Genomic DNA, 7,785 nt, shown 5'->3' with positions numbered 1-7,785 from the left:
ATAAAGCAAAAGTGGCAAAGGGGAGAGGGCTCGGAGCCGGGGGCTGTGGGGAGGGAGGGACGGGGAGCTGGGGGCTGTGGCTGCTGAGAGATGCGAGGCTGCCGCAGCTCCCGCAGCTGGGACCCCTGTTCCGTCGCATCCCGTTCCCTGAGCCTGCAGACTGGCAGCCCCAGCTTAAGCCCGGCCTTACCCCATCCCCTCCCTTTCTGCTGAGAAAACAGGAGCTGGCTGAGCAAGTTGGATTCTTGCTGGGTTTGGCGACATCCTCCATCACAGCCGCTGCAGCTGCTGGTGTTTATTGTTGTGCCTGATGCTCCTCTTGGAGATGGCCGTGGTGGGGCTTGGGAGTGTGTCCAGCCCACCGCCACCCTTCTTGCTTCACCAGCCCATCCTCTCCCTTCCAGGGATGCCAAATTGGGAGCGCTGCCCCTCCGCCTGGGACAACCACTCCTCAGGAGCTCAGCCGTGCCCTGTGCCCATTTTAGAGAGGAGGATTGAGTGAGGATAAATAACTCAGCCAAAGTCCCACCCTAGAGATGCTGTGTTGAGCTCTTAGTAACAGGTAGGGCTTCCTCCCAGGTCACTACTCATCTCTTCTAAAAAAACAAAAGTTGTTTTTTGTGGTTTTATTTGTTTTTAATAAAGAGAAAAGAAAAACTTTTGAGCCAAAGAAACTTAAAAAATGGGGTGCAGCTCAGCCTTCCTCTGTGCTCTCTTTAAGTGCCCATCTTTGATGCTGCTGGGAAGAGGGATACATTATGTTGAACTCTGAAGTGTATGTAGTCCTTACATAAGACTTTTTATTATATATGTATCAGATGGTCACAATTTACAGGGCATTTTAGTATTCCCTTGCATACATAATTGCCAATAATAATTTTATAGGCAGCTGGACAGATGTAAGCATTCATACTGTAAATAATAATTATAGATATATAAATATATATATGCACACCTGTAAATATGCATGTGTGCACGTATGTATCAAGGTAAAATATGGATGGGGCAGGTTTTTCTCATCTTCTGTGCTGTAGATGTTGTGCAAGAACTTTCAGACAACATTTAGTTTGCTGTACATTGACTAGACACACAGAGGACAGAAACATATCTTCTTATCCACATCCCTATTGAGATTCCTCCAAAAGTCCTAATTAGATAGCCAGGAGTAAAAGCTCTATACATTTATGGAGTTCAGAATTCAAGTATTTGCCATTTTCTTGTGAGTTTTGGTTTTTTTTTTTTGGTCTGCTTCTTAAATAATTTTAGACAATGAGAATGCTAGCCTTACATAAAGCATGTGTAAACTGCATGAAGACTGAACAGGTTACAGAAATTACAGTAGGGACAGATTTCTGCCAAAATGAAGTCTGCTTCTGTCACATCACTGTGTGAAACCACAACAGTCCAAAATGGAAATGAGCAGAGATTTACAGAGACTCCCCAAAGCTGGCATCATTGGTGTTCGTAAGGGGAGGATTTGGCCCCCAGTGAAAAATCTGATTTATTGAGTCATTGTGACTGAGGAACTTGAAAGCAACAAAACCATTTCCCTTTAGGGGCCACAAACGCAGATCTCCTTCCACCTCCACACTAACTACAGTCTCAAAGATCCTTTTCCTTCCTTAAGATTTTGTGAGCATGCCAGGCTGAATGTAGACCTTCCAAACATGCCTCTGGCTGCATCAGGAGAGGGCTTCCACCTGGCCTGCCTGGGCAGGGACAGCTGTTCCTCTTTTAAGGGAACAGGGCTACCCTCAGTAGGACACCCACCACCCTTTGACAACCTCCACCTCCTCCAAATGTTTGCAACTCTCAGGAGCAACAGCAGCAGGTGAGAACATGGTGACTGCTTAGAAAAATAACACTTTGCCAATTGAACAACACCCTTTAAAATTTCAGCTATTAGCAAGTCTTTACAGAAACAGGAACTGCCAGTAACAAACTCAATTTCTAATGTCCCCTAGGTAATAATAACTCTCTAATTTGACTGTGTCCCAACTGGCCTTGTACAGCAGTTATTGCTTGAAGGGCTTGGAAAGGGTTTTTTGTGTGTGTTGTTGCCTCGGGTTTTTTCCTTCTTTTGAATTTTTTTTAAAGGTTCTGTTTTGTTTTGTTTTGTTTTGTTTTCCAGCAGAGAAATCTTTAAATAAAAAAAGAGAAAAAAAGAGAGGGGAGTTGAAGGGTGGAAGGGCAGTGAGGGGTACACACATGTGAGGGGTACACACATGTGGAAATTTACTGTGAGAGCTACTCCTTGGAATGAAGATGTTGGGTTTGGCATGAAGATTGCAGTCAGCTGGTTGCTCTGACACTGCTCAAGCCTTTCATAGTGACTAAGACAAGCCCACAGAATGAGGATGTCAAGCCTGACCTGTCATCTTTGGGGAGCAGGGGAACAGCAGGAGTGGCCTTTTTTGGTTATGTCTTCACAAGACCCAGAGGAGAGAAACCTCACTGGTTAATTGAAGCCAACCTTAGTCCACCACTGATCAACAGAGTCCTGCTTTTTAAGACAAGTGGTACAGCATAGCCCTGAGGACAATCACTCTGCACAAGTGAATTTATCTCAAGAGGCTTTCATGTACAACCCCCAGAACTGACCAAACAGATGGCTGCACACTGAGAAAGTCAGTGGCCTTCTCCCAGGCAGCTGTCAGGCAACACAGAAGGACATGGAATCAGCTGAGTCAAGCAAACCATCTTCACAAGGATACAGCTAAAGCGAGGCGTGCGTTTCTCTGGTATCAGTGGAGCTGATGGAAAGTATTGATGCTAAGCAGGCTCCAGTTCTGCTGGCAAAAACAAGACTTCTGTGTGTGTCCAAGGTGCCAGGTAAAGCCTACTCACCCAATGGCACCAGGATTCAGGTGCTTTGGTTTTGTTTTGAGATACTGTGATGCACGAGAAATGTGAAAGGTAAGAGCTGCCACTGCCGCCAGGTGCAGAGCAGGCTTATTGGTGTGAAAACAACTAAAATCAGTTGCACCTGTTGCAAACTGGCCCAGAGGGAATCCCAGAGTACAGCCTGCAACCATTGCTCAGGTGCAACTGTCACCTGCTGGGGGAGTTTCAGGCTATGCTTTTAAAATGTTGGGGGGCAAATTTCAACCCACCACACCTGCCCACTTGGCTGGGACCTGGTCAGTATAAATGTAGATGACAGAAACAAGCTTGGTTTAAATCACCACAAGTAGGAGCACTTCAGGGCATGGCTCAGAGTAGACACCTCCATCATCTGGCCAGTGCAAGAGGCAAGCCCAATGTGCTGATGGAGAGGAGTTGTCTCTGCTTCGGCCATGCTGTGCGGGACTCAGATGTTGTTACCCACAGAGCTTGGTCAAATGCTTTAAGCAAGCAAATATTGGCTCAGCTGTACCTAGTGAACTTTCAGTTGCTGATATTCATGTGATGTGCCTGCACGATCGGACACTGTATCATTTCCATTTCCCAAATGAACGACCTTTAGCTTCTCAGCTTTGTCAGGAGGATGTAACACAACTTCCCAGAGAACAAACTCACATGCAAAAGGCTGTTCCTGAGTGGGAACACGAGTACTGGGACAAGAGTGAACTTGACAAAAACACTGAGATCAAAACTTTGCTAGTCTGGATGGCCAAGAAGAAGACAGTGACAGAGAGTGAGATTCAGTTGAATAATTTGTATGAATGTTCAGAGAGCCTTCCCACATACAGATTTCTCCCAGCTTCCTTCATTGTAAACTTAGTATCGAAGTATTCCATTGCTGCCAATTCTTAAAATAGCTCCTAAAGTCCCAGCTCCTGGAAGCAAGTGGGAAATTAGCTTCCATTTACCAAAATACAAAAGTGTATTTTTAACACATCCCTGGTATGCTCAGGGAAAACATGGGAATGTGGTTTCTGAGGGCTGAAAATGCAGAAGTGTAGACTAAAAGAGACTTGGTGCTTTGAGCCTCCTAAGAATAATGTAATGCTCAAAACTTTACTCCTCAAGTGTAACAACATAGCTCAGGAGGTGGCATCATACAACATACAGAAATGTTTCCATCTCATTTATTCTAATTTAATTTGACAACAGAAAGACCACTGCACTATGTCTCATCTTTGATTGTACTGTGGGAAAAAACCCAACCCAGTAACAAAAAAAACCCCTTCTCACTCTTCCTACCTCTTCTTGTTACCATTACACAGCTAATGCTCTCCAACACACACTGTGCCTGAAGTCATCCCTAGGAACAATGCAAGACAGCAGAGGCACAAACCTTCCTGTTGGCATTACAGCAAATATACTTTTACTTCAGTTCCTGTTGCCCTTATTTCTGTATTCTAGATCTCACTGTGTCAAGAAAAAGGAAAAAAAAAAAAAGAAAGAAAGAAAAAAAAAAAGTAAAATTTGTAGCCTTGCAATAAATGAGGTGAACTACAGAAACCTCCTGTTCAGGGAGGGAAATCGCTTCCAGTTAAACAAAGAAATTTAGGGTCTTCTGCTTTTCATGAAAATACCATACATATGGCCTTTGAAATTTGTCACTGAAGAGTGTTTAGCTCTAAGGTAAAATCCAGCACTTTATAGCGTTTCAGCTGCAAGACTCTTGCTTTTTTTTCCCCCCCTCCCCCTCTTTCTTTTCTCTCTCTCCTTTTTCTCTTGGCCTGCAGCCCAATGTGAATGTATGATCACTAGCACAATAGTTAAACATCTGAGTCGTTTTGAAGTGCCTTCAACATTGCACTGATGTGATAGGTCTTTTTTTTCCCCATCAGCTAGGCAATTTACAGAAGAAAATTCAGCCTCCCCTCTAGTGGCGGTGAGGAAAATCCAGCAGGAGCTGTCTGGGCAATGCCTAAAAAGCTGCTGCGTTACTGCAAGGGCAGTGCCTGGAGGTACCTGTCTGCAGTCATTCCTGGCAGTGCAGAGTTTGAAAGTTTATGGTGGCCTCTTTTATTATTATTATTATTACTATTATTATTATTGTTGTTGTTGTTATTGTTATTATTTCTACTTGTGAATAAACTATTTAAATAAATTTATTCTGACTTTGTGTGTGTGTGGTTTGGTTTGGTGTGGTTTGGTTTGGTTTGGTTTGGTTTTGTCTTCTGGAAAACAAAAGAAATAATAAATGCATAAACTGGAAAAAAGTGCAAGATGTCAATAAAGAGGAGAAATGTTCAAGCTACATCACTCAGCAATGAGACCCTTTGCCCCAGCACAGTAGCTAGCTTCTCTCTGTAACTATTTGCATGTGGATTTTCAGATGGTGAAGGGCTCAGGGACAGAAGCATACATCCTGCATGCCAGTCTAGTCCACAGACGTTTCTACTGCAAGCAGGTGACAGGCAACAGTGTGTTGCCACAGGTCTGCATCATCTCTGAAATGAGATAGAGATCAGATGCATTTCAGGCAGTAAATGACAGAACCACCCTGAAATCACAAATGGCCCAGGCCCTGAGAAGCAAACCTTCAACAGAATGAGACAGAAAGAGGACTTGCATGAAAGCACTTTGCTTTTGGGTGTCCCAACCCCTGAGAACTCATTCAATTCAACTCTCAACTCCCCTTCCCTGCTTGCTAATTAAAAACCTCAAAAAGCCTCATGATTCTTCCCAGCCCAGAACAGGAAAACACTGACATTGCTAACATTTTCATGGACTGAGAAAGATGTTTCCCATTGAACTCCACCCAGATGTGCAGCCTTTTGCTCTTGGGGCTGACTAAGACTTGGTGAAGCCACTGTGGAAGATTCCAAGTGTCCGTAAATGGCTTTGCCCTCCCCAAACCGTGGCACCATTTTCAGTTATCATCAACTGCATCCTTTTGTAATTATCTTTGTGAGAGGCTTAACCTATACCCCAGAGGGCCCTTTGCAGGGCGGAAAAGCCACTCATTCCTCAAGCAGCGGGACCTAATGAAGCCTTGCCTCAGGGACATTCCTGTGTCCTGATTCTCTGATGTCTAATAAAGGTTGTGCTCATGAGACAGCCCTCTCCTCCATTAAGAGCACTTCTGTCCTCTGCCTGCTGGTTTACTCTCACAGTGGTTGTGGCAATATAGTACTTTGGAGGCCACTACTTCTCTCTGACAGATGCAACTGAAGGCAGACAGAGGTTTCTGAAATGATTGGAGAGGTTTAAAATAGACAGGGAGCAATGTATACACCCAGAGGGTATGGCCACACAAATGCCCTTTCCTTAGGAAATGAGACTAAACAAAAGGGAAGAAATCTTTTTCCCTTTAAGCTGTGGCCTGAATTTTTAATTCTGTTGGCTGTCAGCCAGCCTTTCAGCACCTACAAAAAGCTGGCAGAAGGAAGGGTAAACGTCCCCAACTCAGTGGTCTTCAGTCACTGGGTGAAATGCCTCTGTGCCTTCACATCTGGAGAAATGGATTACAGCTTTTGTCCTTGGTGAGCCCAGCCTGAGCAGGCAGAATTGTCCCTGACTCTGTGTCCTTATGCTGCAGGAGATGGAGCAGATGAAAACCAGCCTCCTCTGGCTTGTAGGATAATACCAAACTTTTCCGCACTGCAAAGTTCAGTCCTGCTGCTACCAGCTGGACTGTGCTACTGTACTGCTCTGCTTTACAGATTAAAAACATGTTTGCAGGGAAGTCTGTGGTAAACACGAGGGCCAGATGCAGAGCATCAGTTTGCCTCTGATACTTGGATGCAACTGCAGCCGAGTAAGGAGCCCTGCGTAGTCCACCTGTGTGGGTGAGATAAGCTGTGAAGAGAGACATGAAGTTTTCCTTAGGCTCGTTGTTGGCACCCAGTCTTTGCTCTGCATTCGTGTAAGTCATGCTTCACCCTCTGGAATTTCTCTCTGGATTCAAGGCTTACTGGGTCCTATCAGCACCATCTGAAACTTTCTGCTTCCCTCATCTTTTTACATGTGTGAAAACCTTGTTCCAGAACCATGTATGCACACATGCATATACAAGTAGAGTCCAGATCCAAAAGTAGGGTAGCAATAAACACAGATACATTTTTCAAAGAAGATATTTAATATTCATGTGTATAATTTTATATACACACATATACACACATATATATACACAGACATATATACACATATATATACTTCAGACCAAAAAGGTATGGGCTGGTAATAAATACTGTTATGTTTTTTCAAAGCAGGTACTTTAAATTGATTTGATTACCATAGAGCTGACACATCCAGTGCAAAAAGAACAAGCATTGGGAAAATTAATTTACTGGCTATTATAAATGAATTTCCCTGCCTGTTGTTCTTCTGTGTGCAGTGTGTGTCAGCTCTATGGTAATCAAATCAATTTAAAATACCATCTTTAAAAAAACAGATATATTGAATATAAGACTAACATTCTCCATAAGCCAAGAAAAATACCCTCGGCTCTATCAGAGCTTTTCCATCTTTGTCCAGGTGTCTTTCAGCTGCTCTGTCTCACAAAACTACCTGACTCATTTTGAGGTTGGGAGGGACTCTCATAATTTTGGTGTCAGAGCTGAAAGAGAGGTGTGGACTCTCACCACTTCTATTTAATTCCAGAGGTTCTTTTTCCCATAGGTGCTTCACTGTAGTGCGACATTTTGTTTGTCATCTCATCTTGACATGGGAGATGGAGCTAAACAGCAAGTGCAGAAGAAAAGCAGCTTCAGCCAAAGCCTCATATATTCATCAGACTGGGGAGCGATGGATCAACACACAGCCTTGACCCACACTCTCTGCTGATGGGGTTAGATAAAGCAACTTCTGGCTTGCAATATTAGGTGGCCTGCGGCTCAGACTGTTCCCTCTCCCACAGACTCAGGTCTGTGTTAGTTAATCAGAGAA

Source organism: Dryobates pubescens, chromosome 17 (genome assembly GCF_014839835.1).
Source record: "Dryobates pubescens isolate bDryPub1 chromosome 17, bDryPub1.pri, whole genome shotgun sequence".
Classification (NCBI taxonomy): Eukaryota; Metazoa; Chordata; class Aves; order Piciformes; family Picidae; genus Dryobates; species Dryobates pubescens.
This window is presented reverse-complemented; position numbering follows the sequence as displayed.